The sequence below is a fragment of the Gossypium hirsutum genome, unplaced genomic scaffold, assembly GCF_007990345.1.
Source record: "Gossypium hirsutum isolate 1008001.06 unplaced genomic scaffold, Gossypium_hirsutum_v2.1 scaffold_579, whole genome shotgun sequence".
Classification (NCBI taxonomy): Eukaryota; Viridiplantae; Streptophyta; class Magnoliopsida; order Malvales; family Malvaceae; genus Gossypium; species Gossypium hirsutum.
Genome location: NW_024403131.1, coordinates 1 through 11,549, shown reverse-complemented (window position 1 = coordinate 11,549; position 11,549 = coordinate 1). Strand labels below are relative to the sequence as shown.

At 32.1% G+C, this 11,549-nt stretch overlaps 1 pseudogene; it reads right to left on the bottom strand.

Annotated features, from left to right (window-relative positions):
- Window positions 1-10,070: 10,070 nt before the first annotated feature.
- Window positions 10,071-11,546, bottom strand: LOC121226889 (CBL-interacting serine/threonine-protein kinase 12-like; annotated as a pseudogene).
- Window positions 11,547-11,549: the final 3 nt, after the last annotated feature.

Sequence of the window (11,549 nt, the reverse complement as noted above, 5' to 3'; positions counted from 1 at the left end):
ATAAAGCTTGCTATAATCTATGTGTGTGAAAGTCGGATCAATATATATAATATTATTCTGAAAGTAATACTTGAATAGTCGATTAATGACTATTTTAAATTTTGTTGAACTTAAGCTCAAGAGCAAAGGGGAACTAGATCCGATAAAGGGAAGGAAAAAGTAATTGAATAGCCGTTGAAGTCGTTCGACGACATTTGAGGTAAGTCTTCGAGTAATGACCCTACTTGAATTATATTGAAATGAATAGTCATACTATGACGGATAGTCGAATGTGCTTAGAGACTATGTTATAAAGCCAATTGAAATTATGCTCTTTGTGTGCGGCTACTGAGCCGAAATTTGAAAGGTTTAATAAATGTTTGTGTTTGAGCCTTAGTAACGAAGAAATGAAATGGATGTGTTATGATTATTGATATATGTGTGCATGAGCATTGGAATATATCCGGGCTAAGACCCGAAGGCAATTATGCGAGTTATATATCGGCTAAGACCGAAGGCAATTATGCGAGTTATATATCCGGGCTAAGACCCGAAGGCAATTATGCGAGTTAATATATCCGGGCTAAGACCCGAAGGCAATTATGCGAGTTGATATATCCGGGCTAAGACCCGAAGGCAATTATGCGAGTTAATATGTCCGGGCTATGACCCGAAGGCAATTATGCGAGATGATATATCCGGGCTAAGACCCGAAGGCAATTATGCAAGTTGATATGTCCGGGTTAAGACCCGAAGGCAAAGGTGTTTGCGGTTGTATTCGGTTAAATACCGAAGAAACTTGGGTTTGAATGTGAGCGTTTTGTGCTGTAACTAATTCAATAAATATGCTCGACCAACCCGAACGATAAGGTGTGTTGCATGTGCATTGGAAAAGTCGATTCGTTTTAAATAGTATTCGTGCGATCGGCTAACGAATTTCGGCTTTTAGAAGGTTGATACTTTGTATATATGTTGATGGGTGTGAAGTAAGTATGATTATGAGAATGTGTGTTAATAAAGTGACTTAGTTAGTTATGTGAATGTAATACTGTAGTCAAAGCCGATTTCATTACTTGAGACTTACTAAGCTTAAAATGCTTACCCGGTTGCTTTGGCTCTCTGTTTTATAGATTTTGTTCGTTAGCTATCGGATTCGGGATCAGCGAAGTCGAAGTCATCTACACTATCAAGCTCTTTTGGTACTCTTTTAGTTGAACTCTGGATATGGCATGTATAGGACTACCCCCTGTTGTTTAAGTTCTTTTGTGATGTATGTGTGTAAAGCCATGCGAAAATGGCTTGTAGATGTGGAGTATGGCATTAGACCATTTGTGTTTATGTATGTATATATATGGTTTCACGATGTGACTATGGATTGAAATGGAAGTGTTGGGCTAATGATCAGCCATTGGAATGGCTAAATATGATCACATGTGGACCTATGTATGGCAAAACCCTAGTTGGTCCATGGTAACCACAAAATAGGTAAAGTTTATCTTGAAAACAGATTTTGACAGCAACAGTGGTGTAGAATTGAAAAATCACATAAATTCGTAGGAGTGGAATTAAATAGTGAATAAATTATGTAATCGAACCTTGATGAATCTACTTTCATATGGAAGTAACGAAACAATTATAGGAACAGTACAGAAAGAGATATTCGGGTTCTTGTGGAACAGGGCCAGAACAGTTTCTGGATTCACTGTTCCGCCTTTGGAAATTCACTATAAATTGACCAGAGATAATTAGGGGTCATACCATATATGTATGGATTCCTCTCTGAGTCTAGTTTCCATAGAAACAAACGGCATTAGTATTGAAGCCCTGTGCAGAGAGATATCCCAGTCGTAATGGGAAAAGGTCAGTGTAGTCGACCCCTGTAACATGAGAGACTTTGACTAATAAACTGTACTAATTGCCCGACCAAAAATTCTAGAAAAAAATATATAGGTGGGGACATGAGTCTAGTTTCAGGGAAAAATCACAAAACTGATTTTCGAGTTGTGAAACTCAAGATATGATTTTTGAAGCGACTAGTACTCAGACTGGGCAGTGTCTGGAAATTTTTAAAGTCTGTCAACACCTCGTATTCGACTCCGGTTCGTTTTTTTTTTTTTTTTTTTTTTTTTTTTTTTTTTTTTTTTTTTTTTTTTTTTTTTTTTTTTTTTTTTTTTTTTTTTTTTTTTTTTTTTTTTTTTTTTTTTTTTTTTGACCTGGTCTCGGGTTCGGCATGGTTATCTAGTTGTTTGCTTATTGCATGGTAGGTAGATTATGTTTGGTATATGTTTTATTTTTAAAAATTTGTGTTCGCTCTTGACATAATATATGATGCACATGATGTATGGTATGCCTATTATCAAGGTATATTTACACATGTGGTGCTCGTATGGAGTAAATGAGGATGCGTATTGAGTTATAAATGTAATGCATTAGTATAATGTATCCATTAGTTGGTTATAAGTATATCCTCACATAGACATGCATATTCGCCATAGAAGAAGTGGTTTGCATGTATTCGGTTAGAGAGCTATTGATGCTTTTTGTCTTGGCTTAGAATTCGGCCAAGGGGAATATTGCTAAATTGAGTTGATCATGATTCCATATATATGTGCTCTAATGCTAAATATATGGCTAGTACCTTGAGGTTTTCTTTGTGTTGAATGAATTGTATTAAATTGCTTGATGTGATAAAATGCATAGACCATTGTGTAGTTAGCTAGAAGTGGCATATGACCAATCTCCTTGTCATATTCGGCCATAAGCTAGCATAATGGACTTTAATAAGTTAAATTTGTTTGAATTAGCTCAAGAGTTAAGGACCACAGTTGGATAAGGGAAAGGAAAAAGTTGTCGATATCATCGAATCGTTCGACGACTTCGAGGTAAGTTTTGAGTAATAGAACTTAGATTATGATTTGATTAGTCATGTTTAAGCAAATCAAATCATGCTCTTGTATGTGGCTATTAAGCCGAAATTGCAAGTGTGATAAGTGTCTTGTATTTGAGCTTGGTAATGAAAATGAATCGGATGTGTCATGATTATTGATATATGTGGTGGTTATTCGATGATATCGGGTTAGTCCCGAGGCATTTGTGCAGTTACTAAATCCTGTTAAGTCCGAAGGCATGTGCGAGTTATAATTCGGCTAAGCCGAAGGCATTGGTGGAGTTACTAAATCCGAGTTAGTCCCGAAGGCATTTGTGGATATTATACCGGGCCTATGCCCGAAGGCATTGGCGAGTAGCTATATCCGGTGAAATTTGAAGGTATGTGATTCGGAATGAGCGATCTTGCTGTAAAAATTTCAGTTAATACGCTTGTAAAATCCCAACAAATGAGGTTTGTTTCGTATGTGCATTGGAATAGTTGATTCCCTCGAATAATATTCGCTTAGTCGAGTAATGACTTCCGGTATTTGGCTAAGATGATCCCTTATGTATGAATATAGGGTTGGAATGTGAAGTAGGAATGATTTGAGAATATGTATATATGGGATTATCCGTTTAGTTATATGAATGCTATACTTCAGTGTGCTTAAATTCTTGCTCAAGACTTACTAAGCATTTAATGCTTACTCCGTTTCTTTAATCCTCTGTTTTATAGATTTTGGTTCGTCAGCTATTGGACTCGGGGAATTTGAAGTCGAAGTCGCCCACACTATCAAAGCCCCTTTCGGTATACTTTTGTTGAACTTGAAATGCATGTATAGGACTACCGATTTTTGTTGTGGGTCATGGACCCTTTGGATTTGTATAATTTTGGATAGCCATGCGAAAATGGCTTATATAAGTTTTGAGCATAATGTTATAATAATTTGGTATGGGTATGGTTATTGAGAGGTGTGGATATGCTTGACAAGGATTGGCCATTGGAATGGTTAATCACTATCATAATTTGTGCTATTTATGCTAAAAGGGCTAGTTGAATCATGGAAACTATGAAATAGGTAAAGTCTACCTTAAAGGCAGATGCTGACAGCAGCAGTGGTGTAGATTTGAAAATCATTAAAAATAGTAGGAATGGAATTAAATAGTGAATAAATTATTTAAACAACCTTGATGAATCTATTTTCATAGGAAAGTAATGAAACGATCATATGAACAGTATGTTAAGAGATATTTAAGTTTTTGTGAGACAGGGCCAGAACGGTTTCTGGATTCCCTGTTCCGACTTGGAAATTCATTATAAATTACCCATAGATAATTAGAAGTCATGCCATATATCCATAGATTCCTTTTTGAGTCTAGTTCTATAGAAAATAAACGGCATCAGTATTGAAGCTCTGTACAGGGAGATATCCAAGTCGTAATGTGCAAAGTCAGGGTAGTCGAACCCTGAACAGGGGAGACTTTAACTAATAAACTGTACTAATTGGCTCGACAAAAAATTCTAGAAAAAAAATTTGTAGATGGAAAAATGAGTCTAGTTCAGGGAAATTTATGAAACTGATTTTCGAGTTTTGGAACTTAAGATATGATTTTTAAGGTGACAGTGACGCAGTTAGCCAACTGCCTGGAAATTTTTAAATGGACTGTGGAAGTAAATGAATTAAGTCGGTTAGCACCTCGTGTTCGACTCCGGCAACTCTCGTACGGGTGTTACAAATTCTTCATGAAACTTTAACACATACTTATTTCATATTCTAAACCTCATAATGATCATGAAATAATTATTTTAACATCGGATTTGTGGTCCCGAAGCCACTATTCCAACTAGGCCATATTTGCGATGTTAAATATAAAACTTTAATAAATCATAATCAGGATTGTCATGTCAAATCATCAAGAATAAACAAGATAAACTAGATGCGGAAGCATACCTGAATCCGTGAATTCCTTGAAAATCTAAGATCTTAGGGACTTGATCTTCCAAATTAGTACACAAAAATTCAGAGAATATTTGCTCTCTTTCCTAAGGATGGGATATTAGAAAAGATATTGTGTGTGTAATTTGAAGACCATAAACCTAATATTTATAACCTTGACATATTAGTTCTAATTCCTAATTAGCCCATCATTAATTAGAATTTGATTAGAACTCAATTACTAGAGTATCTACACATATTTGACCCATACTTTATTTAATAATTAAAGCTCAATAAAACTCTAACCAAATTAGATCATTTTTAATTTGGGCTAACCTATTATGATAGTAAATAATACATGTAATACCTTATTATATATGTGATGTCATATTTCCAACACAATTTTCTTTGCACCTTCTCGTGCAATACTCATAACAAAATTTAATTAACATTCCGTACAGACCTCTTTATGATGCCTCATTACAAAATGTCATAATCTATCTAACTAAACTTTATGCTCTACGTAGATAATTGTTTCCCTAAAATATTATATTACTATATTTCTAGCCTAAGACTAGGATAACACATAAAAATTAGTTTCTACATCAACCAATTTATAGCAATTATGTGTCCAATAACGCATATGTTGTTAGGGTTCATTCTATAATTAAGTAATTGCGTCTCAAGATTATCCCTACTTTTTTTTTGCACTTGAGTCCTAACACAAGTTGTTATATGATAAGTCGAGACCATTTTTATTGCACCAATTATACCATTAGTTACTATTACCATTATCACTTACATATGTTATTAAATTGATAATTTCCTAAAACTTAACATATAATTTAATCACCATATTTATCAATAATAAGCGCTTACCTATGAATGTTAAAAAATTTAAATAGCAGTCACATGTTTACATAATATTTAAAAAATCAAGTCAAGTTGCTTACAATGATTTATTGAGAATATAGTTTAATATTCCAACTTTATACACCACAAAAATATGGATAATTATTTAAATAATGGTAACTAATTTAATTTATAATAATATATTACAAAATATTTAATATTATTTATTAGGTCATAAAATATCTTTACATTAACTTTGAAACATACATAATATTTAAATAGATTTTTATAATAAATCTTTATTATTCATTTAAATATTAATTATTTATAAAGATGAAAATGGAAAAAAAATTATAATTTACCTCATTATCGGCGTTCGGAATTGAAATTGATCAATACGTATTTTTGTAGTGTTTGTTGGATTATTATGATGGTTTAGGATTACGAGAAATAAGGGTTTAGCAAATTTTTTTTTAGGATTTTTTTACTGTGTTCTGATTTTTTTTTCTGCTGTGAATTTCTTTTGGGAGGGGCCTTTAGAGGCTTATTTAGTGGGATCAAATGTTTAATTTTTACGTGTGTTATATTGTCTTGTGGAGTAAAAATTCTTTATCTAAACCAAAAAAAAGTGCCTAAATTGACATTCCCTTTTTTTATTTGGACAAAATTTTACTTAAACCCTTCTTATCACCTTATGCTACAATAAAAAAGATTGATAGAGAGATCAAGACCTAAATTGGCACCTTCTCTGTAGATTTAAGTCTTTACACCGATCATTTTAATATATCAAACATAGCATTTGAATAAATAATTTTGAAATCATATTATTTTAATAATAAATTATTTTTATATTATTTTAATAAAATTTCCCTTTATTTTCATTATGTAAAAAGCATATTCAACCCATCTATAAAATGGAATCCTATGGAAAATCTAGACTCTGACATAACGTACTTTTCCTTAATAAAAACAGTACCAATTAGAAGAAAATAACTTAAATCTAAGAAAAATGATACTTAAATTTCTTTAATTGAAAAATGCTTACAAGGTGAGTCGAGAATGGAGAAATAAAAAACCATGTCCAATGAAGGAAAAAGTCAAATTTATCAATTTTCAATAAGTGACGCAGGTTTCACCCATTAAATCCACTTGTTCTCGATATTCAACTTATCGGAGAAAATGACAAAGTAAAGTAGTACGCGTTCAAGTTGTATGTACGTGTCATCATGGGTGGGTAATTAACAATTGATACTGATACAGCTAAAGCTTCCCATATAAAGGAAAGTCAATACTAGAAAACAAACCTAAAACTACCTCATTAACTAAATTTATTGTCACGGAAAAGTGCACCACACTTAGTTTAACAATAAAATACAGATTAACTCTATCAGATTATCATTCAATTTTAAATAATTTTAAACTTTAAACATTTTAAATAAATTTTAATGTAAGTATATAATCAACTAAATTTTTGTGTTGATTTATTTATAATTTAGATTTAAAATTTAATCTGAACTATCTTATTTCAAACATATAAGCCACATTGTAAACATCGTTCGTAGATAATTTAGATTTGAAAAGTAAAAAATATAATAATAAAATTTAAGAGGGTTATTGTTTTACACGTTTGATTAATTTTTATGTATAATTATACATGCGTTAAAATTAACCCCACATGCTTTAAATATACTCCAATTAATTTAGTTATATTAATGTCTATATTAATACTAGAATGGAAAAAAAACCTAATTGTAGAATCTCAAGTTGTAGTCTATTAGTTAGATATTCTTTTCTCCAAAATAAGTCTAAATTTGACTCATGATGTAAAAAAAAAAACTTAATTGTAACAATATTGATAATTTGATGATTTTTTACATATTCTAAATTTGAATGAATTTAGAATCTGGATCACACCAAGTGCAATTAATCCAAAAATACCTTGTAGTTTGTGAAAGACTAAAGCTTTGGATGGAATAAAAATAACCCCATAAGTTTCGAAAAAATATTTATAAGATTATAAAAGCATATAGAAATTATTAAAAATATTGTCAATAATACATTGTAATATACTAGAATTAAAATATCACACACATTATTGAAACTAAATTGAAATTGGCACAATTCATTGTCTAAACTATTCCACACTCCATGTGGACAACCAGTCAATGGACTTATTATTCTATGCATAAAAATATTTAATTTCTAAATATTTTTCCAATGCATTATTTTAAATAGTTAGGTTGAGACATTTTTGCCATACATACAAATCAATAATTATACAATTTTTAGCTTTATATTAGTAAATTCACTGTAATCTCTTGGATTTTAATACATATAAAAAAATTATACCTAAGACGGAACCTAACTATAATTTGAAAAAGCAGTATGTTTTTTAAAACCATGAGGATGTTTAATTCGAATATATGATTAGTGTAAATACGATGTTTTTAAATTTCAAATTAAATAATTATTATTTAATATCTTAAAAAATTATTAAAAATAAATAATATATAATAAACTTAAAAAAGTTTAAAAAAATCCTAAACCTATAAAATCCAAATAATCCTATTTAAAAAACTCGAGCCCTAAAAAAATCAGCGAAAAGCACTTCCAATGAGAAATTTTTTCATATGATTTATAGAAAAAAACTTCTAGATGATAACCTTTTCAATTGATTTGACAGAAAATACTTTCAAAAATTAACCTAATCCCAATTTCCCAAAAATAATCTATTCATGTAATTTTTCTTTTTAGCATTTTTAAGTAAATTAATCTGCACATGAAAAAGTGAAAGAAACTCAAAAGCTTAAAAATGAAAAAGAATACCAAATGGAGGAGGAAAAGGCTAAGAAAATAAATGTTTAAGAAGAATGCAAAAAAGATCCAACACTAGAAAATTATTATTTTTATTTATTTATTTTTTATGGTCTTTCCTTATTAATCTATGCTTTAAGTCTCTAGCTTGCTTCATCAAAATCCCATCTATTTAAGAATGTTGATTCGATGAATTCAGTTGATTCGATTTTTATATAAAAATAATAGAATAAATTAATTAATTTATCTAAACTGATTAAACTGAATCAAGTTGTAATCGAATTAACTGAATCTCTTTGTGAGTTTTTGGCTTCTATTTTTTCATAGTTCTTCAGCTTTTACTTTTAGATTTTAATTTTAATTTTTTAAACAAAAGCCTAAAGCATGTAAATAAAAAATAACATTCTGGCTTAAGTTGAACCAGAGATGGCTAACCGGCAACAACAATGCAAAATTACAAAGTTTTAAGTGCTAAAAATAAAAATACCTCCTCAACGTCTCAAAATAATTTTACACTGTGAAAAAATGGAAAATAAATGCTCAACAAGGTAGCTACCAACAGCTGAAATTGTATGACATGTTATTTGGTGTTGCTTGCATTTCAGCAATGTTGAAGCAAACCACACACGTGCAGTTCTTGCAAGACAGTGTAACCATTTCCGCCACTTGCTGTCAGATTTTGACATATAACTGTTCTCGTGCCGATACTTAAGGATACTACGTACGTATATGTGTCCAACAAAATATAGATATTCAACTTCTTTTTCTTCAAGATTTTAGTATTTTAAAAAATTTAAATGTCGGTCACAAATTCTTCAAAAAAAAATAGTTAGGATTTTTATGGTTTTAATTCAGGTTTAGTTCTAAAAATAATTATTTTAAAATTATTTTTGAATAATTTTATTATAGGTTTTGTTAATATTTATTTTTTATACAATGTATAAAGTTATTCATACTCTCTTCTCAACTTGTAAATAGGATAATAATGCGTTTTAATATACTCCAACTCACGTCCTCTACATTGGCAATAATATCCATATTAATCGAACTAAAACTCAATCAACATGATTATTTTAATTATTTGATTAGCTAGAGTTTAAGGCACTTTTGAATATAATAAGAGGTAAAAGGACCATAGAAGTTTTTCTATTACTTGTCTTTCTACTAAAAAAGGCAAATTAGTATATGTACTTTATATTAAAAAGAAACATGGTCCTTTTTATTAAATATTTCATCAATTTGTATAGTTAAAAACTGATGTATTTAATAAAATAATCAGACAATAATAAATATACCTCATGTTTGATTTGCGGTGACCTTATCTATAGAATGGATAAAATTTTTAATAAAATGACTAATTTACTTTTTATTTAATGTACGGGAATTAATTTACTTATTAAAAAATATTACATGAACTTTCATTTTCTTTTTACCTCAAGGAAATATGCCAAAGTTGCAAAATCAGTAAAGATGAAGGAAAAAAAGTGAAAGAAATTAAATAGATGCTAATGCAAAGTATTGAATTAATGTAACACTAAACAATCAAATTATTTATATATAATTAATTCATTTCTGAATGAAATTGATGGGAATATACAAGGCACCTCACAATTGCCAACATTAGTAGAAATTTGTTTTCAATTCTGTGCAACCAAATCAAATCTATCCTTCTGGATGCAAGAATAGATCATACACATAACATTAAGTCATCTAAAGGGGAGAAAAAATAATATTAGCTTGTTTTGTTTTTATGATACAAAAATAGAGAAAAAGCTTACCCTTTTTACTTCAAAAATCATTCTCACTCTCTATTCCGAATCCGGAGGTAAACAAGAATCAGCGGTAGCAGCGGCAGCAGCGGCCGCGGAAGCAGTAGACTGTGACTCCTCCTCCATCAAATTCTCCAACCCAGGTTTTAATTCCCTGTTATAGAACTCCTCAAACTCGCTCGGTCCCTCCTTTCTTCTTAATTTCCACAACAACCAAGGATGGCGTTAGCTCGAATATCTCAGCTGCAATGGTCAAAGGGCCTTTCTCCCCTTCCCTAGAACCCTCCAAACTCACTCTACAGTCCTTTTTCCTCACTGTAAACGGACAACCTTGGCTATCTCTTCCAATTTCGATAGAATTTTGGAAACCGGTGCCCCTGTCACAAACCTTGACCCTTCCCCCCTTCCTCAAACAATCCTGATAGATTGAACCCAGGGGAAAAGGATATTAGATCAAACGCATTTAAAACTAGCTGGCCTCGGCAATGAACCAGCTCCTCTCCTAGTATCCAACTCCGACTCCGACTCTGACATTGATGAATGGTCCGTAGCATATGACCCGACGTCATCATCGGCCTCTTCAACGCTGCAAACTTATCATCTTCAATGTAAAATCTAATATGTTTAAATCCCTTTTTAAACCAACGGTTCTCCATGATTTCCGGAATCGTTATCCTCGTTTCCGGGTTGGTATCCAGAAGCTTCATGAGTAACCGAACTAACTCGGATGAAAACCATCTCGGACACCTGAACTCACCTCTGTAAATCTTCTTATACATGGCCATAATGTTTTGATCGTTAAACGGCAAATACCCCGCCATCAAAACAAACAAATTACACCACAGGACCAGATATCGACTTTCACCGCATCATATCCTTTCCTCCCTAAAACTTCCGGTGCCACGTAAGCCGGGGTCCCACAAAACGTATGGAACAAACCGTCTTGCCGAATCTGATCCGACACCGCGCTCAACCCGAAATCCGAGACTTTCAAATCCCCGTTGTCGTCGAGAGTAGATTCTCGGGCTTCAAGTCACGATGGTATACGCCGCGGCGTGACAGAAATTGACGGCGGAGATTAATTGCTGGAAGTATTTTTAGCGACGGATTCTTTTAATCGGCCTTTGGAAACTTTGTTGAAAAGTTCACCACCACGTACGTATTCCATGACGAAGTAAATCTTGGTTTTGGTGGCCATGACTTCGAGAGTTTGGACGATGTTGGGGTGGCGGACCCGGCGGAGGATGGAGATTTCGCGCTTGATGTGAGCGATTAAGCCACCTTTGAGGATTTTTTCCTTGTCGAGTACTTTGATGGCTACGCTGTCACC